Genomic DNA, 7,868 nt, shown 5'->3' with positions numbered 1-7,868 from the left:
AACGGTGCTTCCTTTTCGACAGGCTGATAAAAACATATCCACAAATGGTCCTCTCAAAAAGTTTCTCTTTAATTCAGTGTCAAACTGTCATGATGAGTTTGTTAGCAGATTAAAATGCAGGAAGATGAGATGGTGAATAGTCTACTAGAGTTAATGAAAAAATAATGAACCACAAAAAAAATCACAGAGAACCCAGGGAGCCAGAGTAGAACAAAAATTATAAATCCAATGGGGGGGGGGAAAGAAGAATGTCAGGATACTGATGGGGATGTAATGGGATTAATCAAAAGAAAATGAACCAGAAGGAAAGAGAGAGAAGTGAATAAATACCGGGAGTGTAGATGCTGGAGAAATGGAGCAGGATAATTGATTAACAGGTGTGGGTGGAGAGAGCAGCCGGCATGCAGAGGAGAGAGAGAGAGTGACAAAGGTGGGTCTAGGAAATTAAGATTAACATTAAAAAAAACAAAAAACCAGACAAGACATAAACAAGCTGGAATCACTAGGACTGAAATAAAGTAAAAACAGAATCAAGGCAGACCTGATGAAAAGAAATGAAGGAATACAGAACAAACCCATAAACAACTCAAACAACATAATGTAACACAAACAGAATATTAATTTACTATATAGATCAACTACACAGATTTGAGGTTTTCCAAGTGATTTTTTACAGTTTGCGAAAACTCAAAATTCAGTTTCTCAAAGGGTTTGAGAAACTGCATATTTCTGCAAGGGGCGTGAGCCACAAAATGACCATTTGCAACAAGTTATCTTTACAAAATCTTGCCGTTCACAGAGGGAGGCATCCAAGCACATAAAAAGAAAGTTGAGTAGAAGGAAAACATATGGCAGAAAAAGTTGGACAAGGAACAGACATCACCCACAACACCAAACCCACATTTGAAATACTCATGAAACACCTCTGCATTTCTAGAGAACATCTCAAACTCTGTCTGTTACTCTCTTTACCCGATGCAAGAAAACAACAGTCTATCATTTAATCTCCTCAAGAATATATTAATGTAATCCACTCTTTTAAGAAACATCAACAAACAATTGATTGCACAACATGGATCCTAAAGGAAACTTGAGCATGTCACTCCACTGTCTTCCTATATTGAGCTGGACTAGACATGAAATAGCTCTGCTTACTCACCAATGTGAGATTTGGTTTTTGTGCCATTGAACACATTTAATTTGCATGTGCATGCTCAGTCTTTCGTATTGAACTGTCTCCCTGAAAACATTTTGATTTAAAAGGCTAAACTATGCTGCCTCCTGTGCAAAAGAGCAAAGCAATGCAAAAAATACTCTTATAATGACAAATGAATCCAAAACTGCTCTCATTCTCGAATCAGAATTCAAACCGGTCCTGGTCTTGTCTTAGCGTGTTTTTGTCCTCAGCAGAGGCCACTGAACAGAGCAATGCATAACACAGTACATCCCATCCGCTTAATCATGCATTAAAGTGTGCAAATAGCTGGTCAACAGCAGAGGAATGATGAAGAGAACAGTTCTTTTTCTAACTTCGCTCGGTGTTTCACTATGGGAATCGCCTCAGCGTGACCCAACTACGGAAGCTCCAATGACATCACGTCTGTCCATGACAGACAGGTTGAGCCGTGACTGTGGCTCCACCCACCCCAATATCACGGCCAACCTATCCCTCTCAACTCATTCTCGCTTCTTTGTGAAGAACTACAGCAAAGCTCCCTCAGCACATTCAGGCTAGCTTGGCTCTGCTTAACGGTTCGTGGGCGTTCCGTAAGACGCCGCTGAACGCAGTACCAGGACAGTCCTGGACGGTGCTGGGTAGGTGCTTCGATAAGAAGCAAGTTACACAGGCGTTTGAAGCAGCTCGCGTAAAGGCGGGCTGCTTTAATAGCTGCTCTGTTTTAATTAATAGAGGAACTAACGTTTGTGTTGGCTAAGCTAACGCGTAAAGGCGAGCTTGGTTGCTGCATAGCGGTACATCGCTAGCATTGGTAAAGTTCAGCTAACGTGTCGCGGCGAGCGGACTTTATCTAAAGCCTTATAGCTAACGTGTTAAGACGAGCTATAATAAGCTTTCAGCATGGCTACGGCTCCCGCCCCCACCAAAGGGTCGGAACCGACGGTTAAAGAGGCTGTATCCCGCCCGTGCCCAGCGTCATGCGGGGCCGTCATTTCGGGCAGGGACCCACACCCTATGTGCATCGCTTGTATGGGCGCTAAACACGCTCAGGCGTCGTTGGCTGACCCTCACGGGTGCCAGCACTGTTCGTCGATGCCAGAAAAAATCCTGGCAAGACGGCTTAGGGTAGCTGTTGCTAACAGCCAGGACCCGTGCCTCTCATCACCTTCAGCTGTTGCAGCAGGTGAAGACCATCAACCGCGAGCCTCAAAAAAGAGCTGGGCGGACATGATGGAGGAAGAGTCCTCGCCCATGCCCCCTCTGTTTGAGGGTCTCATGGGGAGCGGGGATCTCGAAACGGGCTTGGAGGATACTGAGGGTGACGCAAACTCTGACCTCCTTGATCTGGAAGACATGGAGGAAGAGGAAGATGACGTCTTCCCGGCTCACCTGTCCAGGCCGCCCAGCGGAGCGGAAATTGCCTCCCCTGTGGACAGTGACCTGTATGATGTGTGTAGACGGGCTGCTTTGAAGCTGAACATCCCTTGGCCAGCAGCCCAGGATGCAGGCGGTACAGAACGCGACCTGTATGATGGGAAAAGACTGGCACCAGTCTTGCCATCTGCGAAACAGCTTTTGCCAGCTGTTCCGGCTTGCATGAGGGAAATGAGCCGCTTCTGGTGTAGTCCATTTAAGAGCAAGCTCCCCACTAAGGGCTTCTCTAAGCTGGAGATACAGGGCATGGGTGAGTTGGGGCTGGCCGAACCCCCAACAGTGGAGCCTTCAGTGGCTTACCATCTTCACCCTAACCGCAGATCTGTGTCAGCATCTTCCAGCATCTCGCTTCCAGGTAAAATAGATCGCCTAACTGCATCTATTTACCAGCGAATGTACAAATACGCGGGGCAATCAGTGTGCTCACTCAATGCAGTTACATTGTTGTCAGCCTATCAGGGTGAAATCTTGGAGGAGATGGGTCGTCAGCTGGACTCGGGGACACCAAACCCCACCCTTTGGGATGAGATATGTGTGGTGAATGATCTTATCCTACGCTCCTCCAGAGGTGCCGTTCAAGGTTGTGGTCGTGTCATGGGACTGGCAGTCTCAGGGGAGAGGGCCTTATGGCTAAACCTGTCAGGCCTAAGTGACGCCCAAAAGGCTGAAATTATGGATTCGACCTATGACCCTTCAAAAGGTCTATTTGGTCCCTCCCTGGAGAAAATGAGGGAAATAAGTACTCTCAGAAAACAGGAGGGAGAGGCTTTCAACCTCTGTTTGCCTCGTAAACCTAGTCAAACCCCCCACCAGGACCAAGGCCTGGCTTTGCAGCTGCTGCAGTGAGAGGACGGCAGGGTGGATCTAAGGCTCCAAGAAGGCCTGCCACACAACCTCCCCAGCAAAATAAATCTGACAACCCAAAGCCATGGGGTAAGCAGTCTTTTGCAGCGGCCGCTGCAAAAAATCGTCCATCTTACCCGGGGAGGGGAAAAAGAAGCGGGCCACCTAGCCCCTGTCTTTTTTCCATGTCTTCTTCATCGGAAGAGAGGGTTTTCAGACAGCAGGCCTCTGTACCCAACAGAGGGTGCTGGCGCTCTCTGCATGAGAGCAGAGCCGAGCAGTGCAGAGGGGATGACGTCATCCAACATGGCGGGCCGCCTCTCTGCTCAGGCAGGGGAGTGGCGCGCATGCGCAGCCTCCCCATGGGTTTTGACGACCATTTCCAGGGGGTACAGACTGCAGTTCGCTGTGAGACCTCCAAAATTCAACGGAGTGCTCGCTTCAGTGGCCAACGGAGATTCAGCACACGTCCTGAAGGACGAGATTGCATCCTGTTAGTCAAACAAGCAATCAGAGTGGTGCCGGCAGAAGAGGTTCATCAAGGCTTCTACTCGCGCTATTTTCTCATTCCAAAGAAAGACGGCGTGTCATTACGGCCCATACTGGACCTGCGTGTGTTAAACAAACACTTACGCAAGTATACGTTCAGAATGTTAACACACAAGACGCTATGTCGCTCCATTCTGCCGGAGGATTGGTTTGTGACCATAGACCTCTCCGATGCGTATTTTCACATATCCGTTTACCCCCCACACAGAAAGTTTCTCAGGTTTGCTTATCAGGGCACAGCCTACGAGTATCAAACTGTCCCGTTCGGGCTGTCATTAGCCCTGAGGGTGTTCAGCAGGTGTGTGGAGGCGGCGCTGTCTCCACTGAGGTCCAGCGGCATCAGAATTTTTTCGTACATAGACGATTACCTAATTTCTCTCGATCGAGAGATCAGGCAATCAGCGACTCTCGGGTGGTCTTAACCCACCTCATCAATCTGGGGTTCAGAATAAACCAGACGAAGAGTCGTTTAATTCCCGTGCAATGCACGGAGTATTTGGGTCTCAAATTAAACTCCCTCTCCTATCGCGTTACGTTATCGGAGGGGAGAACCCTGTCATTTGCTCAGTGCATGGCCCATTTCCAGCTGGGGAAAGTCGTTCCATTCAGACTTTGCCTTCGGCTCCTCGGCCTCATGGCGTCAGTAATTTCCGTTGTCCATCTGGGACTGCTACGGATGAGGGATTTTCAGCGGTGGGTCGCTTCACTACGTCTATGTCCCCGCCGTCATCTGTTCCGCAGGGTGAGAATAACACCCGCATGCGTGGCGGCTCTCCGACCATGGGGAGACCCAGCGGTCTTCGCGGTGGGCGTGCCCCTGGGTGCAGTATCATCCAGGGTTACCCTGACGATGGATGCGTCTATGACGGGCTGGGGTGCAACTATGATGGGCAGAGCTGTGAACGGTGTATGGTGGTAAAAATGGCACGGCTCCACATCAACATGTTGGAACTACATGCCGTATTCCTCGCTTTGAAGCACTTCATGCCTTTGATGGTTGGTCGCCACGTCTTGGTAAAGACGGACAACTCCACAGTGGTGGCGTACATCAACCGTCAGGGCGGGACCCGATCCATTCAGCTACACAGACTGGCCAGGGAAATAATTCTGTGGAGCAGCACCAAATTTCTATCTGTTCGTGCAACACACGTACCAGGAATTCTGAACAGAGGGGCCGATCTGTTATCCAGAGGCAACCCCCTTTACGGAGAGTGGAAACTGCAACCTCAAGTGGTGGAGCAGATCTGGCAGAGATACGGACGGGCTGCCGTAGATCTCTTCGCCTCAGGGGAAAACGCTCATTGCCCACTGTTTTTCTCCCTGACGGACCAAGACGCACCACTGGGCGTGGACGCGCTGGCTCACTCGTGGCCGGATGTGTTGCTCTATGCGTTCCCGCCTCTGAGTCTGATATCCCCAACTCTAGTCAGAGTGAGGGAACAGGGCCTGTCCTTAATTCTGGTGGCCCCATGGTGGCCATCGAAGCCCTGGGTGGCAGAAATAATTCAAGTTCTGTCAGCACAACCATGGCCCCTCCCCATTCGCAGGGACCTTCTGTCTCAAGCTCAGGGAGAGATTTATCATCCTCATCCAGATCGTCTGGCTCTCTGGGCCTGGCCTGTGAAAGGTGGAACCTAAATGCAACAGGTCTCCCTCCAGAGGTCATCGACACCATCCAGAATTCAAGGGCTCCGTCAACTCGCTCACTTTACAGTGGTAAATGGCGAATTTTTGAGGAGTGGTGTGTGGAGAAACAGGCTATTCCTTTTCAGTGTTCGGTGGTGGAGGTTCTCTGTTTTCTACAGAGCTTGTTGGAAAAGGGCAAGGCCTTTTCAACTATTAAGGTTTATTTAGCTGCAATCTCGGCTTGTCATGTGGGATTTGGTGATAAACCTGTTGGGCAGCACCCCTTGGTGTGCCGTTTCATGAAGGTGGCACGACGAAAGCTGCCCACCTCTAGGTGTTTCATGCCATTATGGGACCTCACTCTGGTACTGGAGGCCCTTTGCCATCATCCCTTTGAGCCTTTGGAGGGTATTGGTATGAAATTTCTTACATTGAAAACTGCACTGCTCTTAGCTTTAACTACTGCTAAGAGAGTAGGCGAGTTACACGCACTATCTGTTAGTCCTACTTGTCTACAGTGGGCACCGGGGTTCTCCAAAGTATGCTTGAGACCCAATCCTGCTTTTGTGCCCAAGGTGATGGAAACATCATACCGGTGTTCAATGGTGGAACTGCTGGCATTCCATCCGCCTCCTTTTTCTTCAGAAGGAGAGAAGAGGCTTAATTGCTTATGTCCCGTGAGAACTTTGAGGGCTTATGTTGACAGGACAGCTGACTTTAGAAGAGCTGATCACCTTTTTGTGTCTTGGGCCACTTCTCATAAGGGCAAACCTATCTCTCGCCACAGGTTAGCGCACTGGATTGTGGAGACTATATCTCTGGCATATAGATGCACAGGGTCAGAACCCCCTGAAGGGCTGAGGGCCCATTCTACCAGAAGCATGGCCACCTCTTGGGCTTTGTTCCGCGGTGTGTCTGTTCAGGACATCTGTGCGGCAGCCAGTTGGGCTACACCGCACACGTTTGTGAGGTTTTACAGGCTGGATGTGGCCCAGTCATCTTTGGCGCACATGGTACTTGAGGTTGGCTCATCAGGCTCCACCTGAGTCCTGGATTGTATGAATTGTTGCCAAGCACGGCTTCGGGGTCAGCATGCAATTCGGGAGTTGGCCATATCTCCCATAGTGAAACACCGAGCGAAGTTAGAAAAAGAACGTTGGGTTACTTAACGTAATCCCTGGTTCTTTGATAACAGAGTGAGGTGTTTCACCAACACATCCCTTCATGCATGGGCACGGAAAGAAACCTGCTTAGAATGAGTTGAGAGGGATAGGTTGGCCGTGATATTGGATGGTGGGTGGAGCCACAGTCACGGCTCAACCTGTCTGTCATGGACAGACGTGATGTCATTGGAGCTTCCGTAGTTGGGTCACGCTGAGGCGATTCCCATAGTGAAACACCTCACTCTGTTATCAAAGAACCAGGGATTACGTTAAGTAACCCAACGTTTTCCGTACAGAGCCATCATAGACATAAATTATATGTAGAAATATTAACAAATTGACCAAATCTTTGCAAATATAAAAAAACCCCAATCAATTACAGATTGTTTTTTGCTATTTGAAGTGTTTGGAGAACCAAATCTGGGGATATTTAAGAGACACAATGGATGAAATATGAGACAATCTACAGCAAATGCAAACCAAAAGTTTCAGAAGCTAAAGAGGTGAAGTGCTATTGAACAGGAAGCCAATCCATATGGGACTTTTTTGGATTAATTGTAGCCTCTGGTCAGAGTCATTTAGATAACACTCCTAAGAGGTTTAGAGATGTATTATGTTACTTACCTCAAAAGATCACAATGCAGGGAGGCGTTAGAGAAGAGCTGCATGCAAATGTTGCAAAGATGAAAGCAGCCACAAGTGGTGTTGCAAATGAAGCTGTTTCTCTAGTTTCACGTTTCTGAACTTCAGACTACATCTGTTTTTATAAAACAGCACAGTCTGTGCTTCTAAATACCATCTGATTAAAAAGTTACAGCATGGTTTATATTTAGTCCTTTTTTTTTTTTTTTACGAACAAAAAAATATGGCATCCCACAAAATTCAGACTGCATGAGTTTACTTTAAATTCATTACAGTTCCAGCTGCAAGCCTCTCATGTCTGTTATTCCACATCAAGAGACGGAAATGCTTGGCTTTTTCTTTTTTTGGAAGCAAACTAAAATCTGTAAACATCAAGCCACTGATTCTTAATTTATTTCACAAGGTTTAGTGCGATTATCCCCTGTATATGATGT

This window comes from Poeciliopsis prolifica, unplaced genomic scaffold (assembly GCF_027474105.1).
Source record: "Poeciliopsis prolifica strain line A6 unplaced genomic scaffold, Auburn_PproV2 SCAFFOLD019, whole genome shotgun sequence".
NCBI lineage: Eukaryota > Metazoa > Chordata > Actinopteri > Cyprinodontiformes > Poeciliidae > Poeciliopsis > Poeciliopsis prolifica.
The sequence above is the reverse complement of the archived record's forward strand: the minus strand, read 5'-3'. Positions refer to the sequence as shown.